Source organism: Oncorhynchus kisutch, linkage group LG18, assembly GCF_002021735.2.
Source record: "Oncorhynchus kisutch isolate 150728-3 linkage group LG18, Okis_V2, whole genome shotgun sequence".
NCBI lineage: Eukaryota > Metazoa > Chordata > Actinopteri > Salmoniformes > Salmonidae > Oncorhynchus > Oncorhynchus kisutch.
Genome location: NC_034191.2, coordinates 64,323,014 through 64,332,634, shown reverse-complemented (window position 1 = coordinate 64,332,634; position 9,621 = coordinate 64,323,014).

Genomic DNA, 9,621 nt, shown 5'->3' with positions numbered 1-9,621 from the left:
AGAACTTATGTCTGTCGGGAGAGAGGGAGGGAGGGGCGGACTGGGACCAAAATTCTGCCCTGGCATCTCATCCACAACAGCCCCCCCCCCCCCCCCCCTCCCCTCAGGGGTCTGCACTGGCTGTGCTGGGCCCAGCAACATCCTAGGGTAACACTTTATTTAATGGTCCATAATAAATAATTTATATCAGATGCTAGTTATTCACACATGTATATGTATATATATATATATATGTATATATATATATATTTCCTTATAAATATTGTATAAATATTGTGTTGTGTGCTAATTCTTTTGCCAGGTACTACTGGAATGTTTTCCATCTTTTTTACACCGGTCACTCAAAACATTTATAAAGTATAAATAGCACTCACTTTAGATTAGGGACTGCAAAAATACCTTACCAATGATTAGTAAATAGTTTATTAATGTGGGAGTTATGATTAATAAATGGTGAACACTATTTATAAACGTCTTAAATGTTTTTTTTTTTACAGACTCTTAACATTAAGTTACCCATCCTAGTTGTGACTGAATAAACACATATTAGACAAATAAGAAAATCATAGAAATGATAAATGACCATTGGCTTTTTTAATACCTTAACAGCCTAACTACACATTTTAAATGATTGCCGTTCATGTGTTCCCCACTGCCCACTTAGCTAAGTGTATAAATATAAGTCTAAATAGAATTCAATGGAAGAAAACAGAGAGAGAGGGAGAGAGAGTAGTTGGTAGAGAGAAAGAGCGAGAGAGAGAGAGAGAGAGAGAGAGAGAGAGAGAGAGAGAGAGAGAAAGAGAGAGAGAGAGAGAGAGAGAGAGAGAGAGAGAGAGAGAGAGAGAGAGAGAGAGAGAGAGAGAGAGAGAGAGAAAGAGAGTAGTTGGTAGAGAGAGAGAGAGAGTAGTTGGTAGAGAGAGAGAGAGAGTAGTTGGTAGAGAGAGAGAGAGTAGTTGGTAGAGAGAGAGAGAGTAGTTGGTAGAGAGAGAGAGAGTAGTTGGTAGAGAGAGAGAGAGTAGTTGGTAGAGAGAGAGAGAGAGTAGTTGGTAGAGAGAGAGAGAGAGAGAGAGAGAGAGAGAGAGAGAGAGAGACTGACAGTTCCTTAATGTTTTGGCTGCATGATACAGCCAATTTTAAAGGAACTCTCTCTCTCTCTCTCTCTCTTTCTCTCTCTCTCTCTCTCTACCAACTACTCTCTCGCTCTCTCTCTCTCTACCAACTACTCTCTCTCTCTCTCTCTCTCTACCAACTACTCTCTCTCTCTCTCTCTCTCTACCAACTACTCTCTTTCTCTCTCTCTCTCTCTCTCTCTACCAACTACTCTCTGTCTCTCTCTCTCTCTCTGTCTCTCTCTCTCTCTCTGTCTCTCTCTCTCTCTCTCTCTCTGTCTCTCTCTCTCTCTCTGTCTCTCTCTCTCTCTCTGTCTCTCTCTCTCTCTCTGTCTCTCTCTCTCTCTCGCTCCCTGTTTTCGTCTATTGAATTCAATATAAAACCTTCTGTGTTTGTCATAGATCGATGCCAGCAATAGTTTATGTGGCTGCGGATAGATTTCCAGCATTGTGCTTCATTTGACATTGCTGCGAATGCAGATATTTTTCCTCAGATATGATGGGCCTTTCTGTTATTGAAATAGGACGGAAAAGGGTGGGACTTTCCAGCCTCCAACAGTGGAGGCTATGTAATGTAATCCGACACCAGAGTCACGTGTTACTACAGCTCATAAACTAAGACCCACTCTCTGGCTGAAGAGAGAGATTCAGAAGCGAATAAACATTGATAAAACAATTAAAATAAACAGACAGTCCCCGAATTGACCTTTAGCAGAGAATAATTTAGCAAGACTGCACTGTCTTTTGCAGCAGCAGCTGATGTGTCTGTGCTAAGCCTAGCATAATGTCTCCGCACAGACAGTCACAGTCGTTGCTCGCTGATCAGACAAATGCTCAAATATATTACTATCACAACAGAGAACTTGCGCAAAACTCATTAAAACAAAGTCTTAAGAGGCCCATAGGCCAATTCCGACCAGTCCACCCAACTAAAAGATGGTCCGACATCTGCCAGATGGCCAATCCGCCTTGTCTGTGGGCCCATGGTCTTTGTTGGATTTTGAAGAGGGCAGGAATTTATTTATGTCCTTTTATTGCATTGTAAAGGTGAGGTGGGGTGGAAACAATGTGAATCACAAAAGGGCAAATTAATTAACGATGTAGAGAATTAATTGTTCCTGGTCATTGATCCCTTGTTCTGAATCTTGCTCTGGTTGGCATACCATTCCAAAATGCTGTCTTCATGCAATTCAATTGAAACAGAAGAAAAGTAATTAAACACTGCAATCATCCATCATCAAATATCTTTTGTCTAGGACAAAACGACTTCAGCAAAGATGAGTTTCGCCTTCTTTCTATGATAATAGTCATAATAAACAATGGTCTTCTCTCACAATGACCTACCAACGAGAGCCTTCTACTGGGTTTGAGCAAAAGTGCATTTTACTGTGCAAAGGTGTTCAACTATGAATTAATGAATCACATTTTATTTTCGTGTCAAATCGACAGTTGGCAACTCATCCCTTATGGGATTAATTGACACATAAACAAACTATAGACCTGTTTGACATGGACATTTTAACCAGGTAGTATGTACTGTATTGTAAAGCTAGTTCGACAAACATAAGCTTTCACTGCTTGTATTGTGAATGCATGTTGGGACTGGACATCATGCAGTACAGATATATTCAAGTTCCCCTCCTTTTGCTGCAATGTGCTCATAGGTCTATATCACTCAAAACCATTGGAGCCAGTGACTCACATAAACCATCATATCACCCCTGGGAAGGCACTATGCAGTTCAGTGACATCCAATGAAAAGATCCATCTCCACTAGTTAGTGATTCCATTGACTGGCCAAGATGACTGTGAGTGGCATATAATAGGCAGAGTGTTCTTGTGAGGCCATTACTACATCTCATTGTCCTTGAGATCCTGGATTTAGCTCATCAATTGCGGTGAAAGATTACCCGTTTCAAAGGGTTTGATGTTTGAAGCGACACCAGATTGGTGGTGAAGGTCGTAGCGGTGGAATGGTGGTGTACCGTGCCTTAAATTGACTGTAGTATTACCATAGATTTAGCATGAATTGTATGCCATTTAATAAAGGAAAGGATCTCTATGATTGATCAATTGGATGAAAGCTTGTATTGGTATAGTAGTAGCAGAACTGTATATGGAAAGACAAGGCCGTGAGTTTTTCCAGACCAAGTCAGAAACTCTGGGTCCTTCAGTGAGGATTTTTTCCAAGTCAGGTCACATGGTCATGGAAAAACTAAGGGTACAAGAATAGAATCGGTTCTAATACAGTTAAACCCAGGGTTTGTGTTTGAAAGTCCATCCGCAACACACCAGATGCCCACACACTGTGGGTGCCTCCAAAATGGCACCCTATTCGCCTGGTCAAAAGCAGTGCACTATATAGGGATTAGGTTGCAATGGCTGTTACTGGTTCCAATGACTGACCTGAGGTCATAATTCTAACTCAACTAGTAGACTGAGTCTTCAGTCAGCATTAAACACTGTTTTCATCTGAAAGGAATTGCATAATGGTTAGCAATGCAATTGGGGTAATAGCTATTAGCATTCAGGTATGGGGATAAGGGGATGGGGATGATAAGGCTTAAACAATGACAGAATAAAAAAAACAAATCAGAAACTTGAATACTCAAATGTGTAACAAGCAAAAAAGCTTATAGGAATTCTGTCCTGTGGGCTCTCAAAGATTAACAAAAAGATTGGAATCACAAAAACCATACACAAATAAAGACCGTATTGATTAGTTGCATTCTGCTAGTTTAATGTGACTTTAGTTGAAACTTTATTCACAAAACTGCCCTTGTTTCCTTGCTCACATTCTGGGCTCTATTTTCAGCTGGCGTTATGGTAGAGCTTTGTGTCAAACGCACGTTAGTTTGCAAGTTCGTTACGTAAAAACTTTCCAGCCCTAACACCAAAGTTGGCAATGTACCTGTCCTATATCAGCTCGCAGGCATTGAGGTGTGTCCTTAAAAACGTGTGCCAATACGGCAATAATTCAGTGAGCACAACTAGGGACATTTAAAACTGACCAAAATCTTAGGGATAACACAATTGGTTATGGCACTGATTTTGCCAGCGGAGACCCACACAGTAGCCTTATGTAGGCTACATCACCAATGTTTTATTCAAATATCACGAGCAGCAAAAACATTCAACAGACATTGTGCTTTTTATATAGGTCGTTCTCAATAGAACATCACAATACGGTGCAGAGCGTTCGATTTGGCTGCTGGAGGGCAATGAGACCCCCAGCTCCACTAAAACCATTGACAACTGTCAAGACCTTGTTACGAACTCGGGTCTCCGGTGGGAGAAACAGTCACTTAGCAAACTGAGCCACGAATAGTCGGCAGAACCCAGAAGATGAGGCAGACACAGCAGTACTTGAGACTGTGTTTTAATAAAGTAAAAAGGAAAGTTCAGGCAAAAATATAAATCCACAACGTCAAAAGTAATTCCAAGAGAAAAAGGTAATCCTCCAAGTCAAAAGGTAAATCCACAAGGTGGTAGGTACAGCAGAAAAAAAGCCTCAAAAGATAATAATAAAAAAAATAAAGAGAACAAAAACAGAGTACGACAAGAGAGTCCAACTGGAGCAACAAATGTTCACAGCATCGCTGGGGCTGGGTGCTAACATTCAAACACAGAGCAAATAACTGAGGAAAACTAAGGGTTTAAATACATTCAAGGGAAATGAGGCACAGGTGCAAATAATAACTGGAATCAAGGGAAAACAAAAGGGTCCAAATGCACAATGGGGGCATCTAGTGGCCAAAACCGGAACAATCCTGGCCAAATCCTGACAGACAACTACTATTTTCAAGGGATTGTTTAATAAATGTTAACTATTTGGTTTAATATCATCACCTCTTGAAGAGCAGTCAGAACTACACATTTCAAATTATTCCATGTTTAGCTCTATCATCTGTGTTATACAGCAAGTAACTGCATGCTTTCATGATCAGTAAACATCAATTGATCATGTAATTTTTGATAGGTGAGGGAAGCCTATCCATTTGGCATGTAGCTAGCTAGATAGTAAAGCAAACAACATCTCATTTAGCTTGCTTCATCAGAGATTAGGCTTTTGGAAAGAGCTTGACATCGTCAAGTCCTCGTCATGGTTAAGTTGTCAGTCGGACATCTGTCAACACCATTACAGATTACATGAAAATCAGAAAATATTTGGATATAACCCTGCAGTTTATCCCCTGACAGTTACCTTAACTAGCCATATTGATGTGATCTGTTATTAGAGAGCTAGCCAATTTACTGCGGTCAAACTACCCTGGAAATGAAAAAACTCTGTCAAGCCATCTGCCCTATAGAATTTGCATGCACGCAGAATACGCTTGACAGGGAGAGACGCTCCAATATCTGAACCTCTCAAGAGATTTAGTGTCGCCACACGCTAGTGAATTGTGATATGATATGTTCATACCCAGTAACCTCATTCAAAAGTGAGACCAATTGATTTGACTTGATTCACTTTAATTGTATGTTTGAGTGATATAAAATAAAAGTGAACCATACCTGATGAGTGGTTTAGGTTAATTTCCCAGGCTCTGACTGTCAAGCGCATTTGCCGATGTACTGTTAGTTGATGTTTACTTTGCAAGCTACTGGTAGAAACTTTGTACAGTTGACTAAACATAGTGGTAATTAGACCCAATGCACCTTTTTGTCCCAACAACGTAGGCCAACCTAGCAGGGTTAGCTAACATTATCCCCTTTTCAACATAGTTTTTAAAGAGTGTTTAATTCCCATAGCTTTTGCTGACAGACATGATAGTCTACTTCGACTGATGGACAAAGTCAAATTGGCACTGCGGTCAACCTAAATGGAAACGGAAACCTCGGTCAAGCCATCTGCACTGTAGAATTTGCATGAACATTATGGTATTATGGGAAATGCTTAACAAGGAGAGACACTCCGATCTCTCAACCTCTTCTAAACAGATTTAGTGAATTGTGTGATGTGATATGTTTATACCCAGTAAGTTCATTCAAAAAGTGAGACAAATTGTATTGACTTATTCAAATTGTTTTATTTTTTGGTTCGGTAGCAATGCACAGCATACATGGAAGTATATGCCTTCAGACGGAAGTACAGTTGAAGTCACAAGTTTACAGACACCTTAGCCAAATACATTTAAACTCAGTTTTTCACAATTCCTGACATTTAATCCTGGTAAAAGTTCCCTGTCTTTGGTCAGTTAGGATCACCACTTTATTTTAAGAATGTGAAATGTCAAAATAATAGAAGGGAGAATGATTTATTTCAGCTTTTATTTCTTTCATCACATCCCCAGAGTGCTTTGCTGCAGTAGGGACTTGTGCACTGTATATACACTGAGTGTACAAAATATTAAGAACACCTCCCTAATATTGAGTTGCACCCCCTTATACCCTCAGAACAGCCTCAATTCGTTGGGGCATGAACTCTACAAGGTGTCAAGCGTTCCACAGGGATGCTGGGCCATGTTGACTCCAATGCTTCCCGCAATTATGTCAAGTTGGCTGGATGTCCTTTGGGTTGCAGACCATTCTTGATACACACGGGAAACTGTTGAGTGTGAAAAAGTAAACAGCAGCTCTGGACTCTCTCAAACCGGTGCGCTCGGCCCCTACCACCATACCCCATTCAAAAGCACTTAAATCTTTTGTCTTGCCCATTCACCTTCTGAATGGCACACATACACAATCCATGTCAGCAAACTCAATGGATTAATAGAGAACAACTACTCATCTGTCTATGTTATGGACTAGAAATATTTTTACTGTACCATTTTTAAAAGATAATGGCATTTGCAGCGCCTTAAGAAAGTATTCATAGCCATTGATGTATTGAACATTTTGTTGTGTTACCACCTGAATTAAATCGCAAAACATTTTTTTGGACCCACCTACACACAAAACACCATGATGACAAAGTGAAAACATGTTTAGACATTTTTTCAAATGTATAGAAAAAGAAACACAGAAAATATTAATTTACATAAGTATCACCCTTGAGTCAATACGTTGTAGAAGCACATTTGGCAGTGATTACAGCTGAGTCTTTCTGGGTAAGTCTCTAAGAGCTTTCCACACCTGGATTGTGCAACATTTACCCATTATTATTTTCAACATTGTTCAAGCTCTGTCAAATTGGTTGTTGATCATTGCTAGACAAACATTTTCAGGTCTTGCCATAGATTTTCAAGTAGATTTGATTCAAAACTGTAACTCGGCCACTCAGGAACATTCAATGTCCTCTTGGTAAGCAACTCCAGTGTAAATTTGGCCTTGTATTTTAGGTTAGTGTCCTGCTGAAAGGTGAATTCATCACACAGTGTCTGGTAGAAAGCTGCCTGAACAAGGTTTTCCTCTAGGATTTTGCCTGTGCTTAGATCAATTCCATTAATTTTTTGTCCTGAAAAACTCCCCAGTCCTTAACGACTGCAAGCATACCCATAACATGATGCAGCCACCATGATGCTTGAAAATATGGAGAGGGGTACTCTGTAATGTGTTGTATTGGATTTGACCCAAACATAACACTTTTATTCAGGACAAAAAGAGAATTGCTTGGTCACATTTTTTTGCAGTATTACTTTAGTGCCTTGTTGCAAACAGGATGCATGTTTTGGAATATTTGTATTCTGTACCAGCTTTCTTCTTTTCGCTCTGTCAATTACGTTAGTATTGTGGAGCAACTACCATGATGTTGATACATCCTCTGTTTTCTCCTATCACATTCATTAAACTGTAACTCTTTTAAAGTCAACATTGGCCTCATGGTGAAATCCCTGAGGGATTTCCTTCCTCTTTTTCAAATGAGTTGGGAAGGATGCCTCTATCATTGTAGTGACTGGGTGTATTGATACACCATCCAAAGTGTAATCAATAACTTCACCATGCTCAACAGAACATTCAATATCAGTTTAAATGTTTTTACCCATCTACCAATAGGTGCACTTTCTGAAGGCACTGTATATTTTGGAGCAGTAACAGCGAGTAGGCATTCCCCTTGCTCTTTATATTTCTAGCTCACGTGAAAAGTTTGGATGTGCATAAAACCCTCCACAGTCTACGTAGTTTTAGGCCTAAAATTATATGCCCACGGGAAGCAATTATGGTGCCTGTAACTATTTCAAACAAGTTATTTTATTTTATTCTAATTTGATTAGAATTATTTGCTGTCTTTTTTAGGTCTTATCATAAATTGCCTGGATTGATACGCCAACGATTGATAGAATGACACATTTATAACATTAATGTGCACCAGTTTTATTAAATGATCCTTTCAACTACTACTACTACTAGTTGTATTGTATTAGCCATCAATTGTCCCATTAACAACCACCCATATTAGCAAACTTATTTAATTCCAAAATTCACATTTCTCTAGTATAAGCTACTTATTGTAATGAATGATATCAGTAAAATGCCTGCAATAAGTGGTCCGTATGGTCGGTGTTGATAATTTTCGTTTAGTCTTATCAATAGTGAATTCAATCTTGCTTCTTGACAATGTTAGGCATGTCCATGGCTCAGACATAATGCACTTTACAGTAGGCCAATAAACAACTGTAAATAAACAACCGTAAATAAACAACTTGAAGCAACCACATATTTAGCCATGGAGCACGTCCCGATTGGCCCGTGAGACGTCAAGCCTCGACACACCTTCAACTTGCTTACACACTTACCTTGTTTATTCAAGTTGCTGCGCCCCTAATTCTGGTTGTGAAAATAACAAAAGTATTTGACACACCCCTGAACCTATAGCGACCGCCAGAGCTTAAAACTTGACCAAACCGGCCCCACGCGTGCATCGGCCACCTTGCCATTTTTGTCTATCCCCACCAGACGCATTCACGCAGATTAAAATACCAAAACCAACTGAGAAGCAACTCTTATTAACTTTGGGACAGGTCGGAACACACAAAACATTCATGGACATTTAGCTAGCTTACTGTAGATAACTAATTTGTCCTGGGAGATAAACAGTGGGTTGTTATTTTACCTGAAATGCATATGGTCCTTTTTTTTGTTGCTGGATCTTTGTAAGCAGTTTGGATGAAATAATTAAATAACGCTTGGACATGTAATGTGGCCGGTCTAGTCAGCATGTTAGATTTACCATTACATTGGGTTTGTTCAAATAGAGCCCTCCATGTCTGAACCATGGTAACTTAGTCTGGCACTTGTATTGAAATATTATATAATTTAGCATTAAATATTCAGCAAGTATTCCAACAGGGCTATGATATTATCTGCTGTCACCATGACAAACACATTGTGCCTCCCACAAAGGACAAGAAACACACAAACACATAACAGATTAAGTATTTTTTAAGATATTTTGGGGCATAGGTAGGGCTGTGGCTGTCACGAAATTGTCGGCAGGGGATTGTCAAGCAAACAACTGGTCTGTCTCAGGTAATTTACCTGTTAATTAACATAAACACATTTAGCATCTCCTGGCTTCCACACATAGCCTACAAGCCATTTTAAAATGACTATGCCAAATGGCTGTGGGCTA